At 37.8% G+C, this 2,216-nt stretch overlaps 1 pseudogene; it reads left to right on the plus strand.

Annotated features, from left to right (window-relative positions):
• Positions 1 to 455: 455 nt before the first annotated feature.
• Positions 456 to 1,373, plus strand: LOC115519765 (annotated as a pseudogene).
• Positions 1,374 to 2,216: the final 843 nt, after the last annotated feature.

The following is a 2,216-nucleotide window of genomic DNA, read 5'->3' on the forward strand; positions in this document are numbered from 1 at the left end:
CTAATATCATATTTAATAGTGAGAGACTACTTTCTGCCTCAGATCAAGAATAAGGCAAGGGTATCTCCTCCCCCTACTCATATTCAATGTTATGTTGGTTTGCTAATGAGATAGATTTTCAATAAGGCAAAAGGAAAAAGGAAAATAAAGAGCATATAAATTAGAAAAAGAGAAGAAGTAAAACTACATCTATTTGCAGAAGATATGATAGGCAAAAGATATGATTGTCTATACAGATAATCACAAAGAATCTAAAAAAGGGCTCCTAAACTTTAAATATGTGCAATTCATTTTATGTCAATATTTTTTAAATGACTTTAAAAATTGCAAGCCAACAAAGCATATTAATTTGCCATATGGAGTCATTTGATAATGACTCCTTAAATATTAAAATATGCTTCCTAAAGTCCCAGCCAGTTCCTACTGTAGTCACCTGCCTCCTCTTTCCTTTCAACATGACAGATGGCTCTATGTCCTTCACCAAGGACTTCCTAGAGGGTGGAGTGGCCGCAGTAGACCTCCAAGACATAGTAGAGCCCATCCATTGGGTCAGGCTGCTGTTGCAAGTGCACAGTGCCCACAGGCAGATCACTGCAGATAAGCAGTACAAGGGCATTATAAACTGCGTGGTTCATATCCCCATGGAGCAGGGAGTCCCGTGCTTCCAGCGTGGTAACCTGCCAAATGGCATCAAATACTTCCCCACCCAGGTTCTCAACTTTGCCTTCAAAGATACATACAAACAGAGCTTCCTGGGTGGTGTGGACAAGAGAACCCAGTTTTGGCACTACTTTGCAGGGAATCTGGTATCAAGTGGTGCTGCTGCAGCCCCATCCTTGTGTTTTGTGTATCCTCTTGATTTTGTCTATACCCATCTAACAGTTGACGTGGGCAAAGCTGGAGCTGAAAAGAAATCCCAAGGCCTCAGTGACTGCCAGGTTAAGGACTACAAATCTGGTGGGATGAGGGGCCCGTACTAGGTTTTAATGTATCTATGCAGGGTATTTACCTACCAAGCTGCCTACTTCAGTGTCTAGGACACTGCAAAGGGAACACTTCCAAATCCCAAGGATATTCACATCTTCATCAGCTGGATGATAATACAATCCATCACAATGGATGCCGGGTTGATTTCTTGTCCATCTGACACTGTTCACTGCCATATGATGGTGCAGTCAGGGCACAAAGGAGGTGACATCGTGTACACAGGCAGGCTTGACTGCTGGTGGGATATTTCTTGCAGTGAAGGAGCTGAAGCTTTTTTTGAGGGTGTATGGTCCAGTGTCCTCAGAGGCATGGGTGGTGCTTTGGTGCCTAACTTGTATGATGAAATCAAGTTCACGGAAGTTAATTCCAAGTTTTTCCCCCTCTGAACAGGCATGTTGTATTATGTAACATAACTAGAGCATTCTTGACAGACTATTGGCTATCTGTCAGTGGCAACTATTTACTGGTTGAAAATGGGGAGCAATAATATTCATCTGACCAGTTTTCTCTTAAAGCTATTTCTATGATGATGACACTCAATTATATTTTTTATTTCAGTCACTCCTGATAAGTTAATTTGAAGAAATAAAAAATATCTGAAATTTTAAAATACCTCTTAAAAACAACTACTTTTACTTTTTTCATAAAAAATATTGATCCATTTTTTTTTCAAACAAGGGACAGATTCCAAAATTCTTTGTAACTAATTCATTAAAATGGTATGATTAGGTCCCAGGAATATACTTATCTTATTTTCTTTTGAACGGGCCTGGTATTTAACTAAGACACTATCACCCTATGAAGGCAAACATTTAAAATGGAAAGTTCTCAACTATATTTCAATTCTTTTTTATACAATTTTATTTCAGTATAATCTTCTTTTTTAAAGAATGGCCCTAAATTTCCTTATTAACTTTCTCAGAATGTCATTGATTTCAGTAATCTCGTATTTATTTGTGTACAGATTTTTCTTTGGCTTTATCTTACTGTTAATCTTAACTATTACGTTACTTGCATACCACCTGTTATAATTGTTTCACTATGATTTAGTCCCTTTTCCATTTAGCACTGGGAGTAACTTTGTGTTTAGTGCTCTAACCTTTTAGTGAAACCTTCTACCATAATTCACCTACGGGTATGAAGTAGCTAAGAAATCAGCTTTATATTTAAATACCCAAATTACTTAAAAGAACATCAATAGGGTTGCTTTAGATCATGTGTCCCATATA

This window comes from Lynx canadensis, chromosome C1, assembly GCF_007474595.2.
Source record: "Lynx canadensis isolate LIC74 chromosome C1, mLynCan4.pri.v2, whole genome shotgun sequence".
Lineage (NCBI taxonomy): Eukaryota > Metazoa > Chordata > Mammalia > Carnivora > Felidae > Lynx > Lynx canadensis.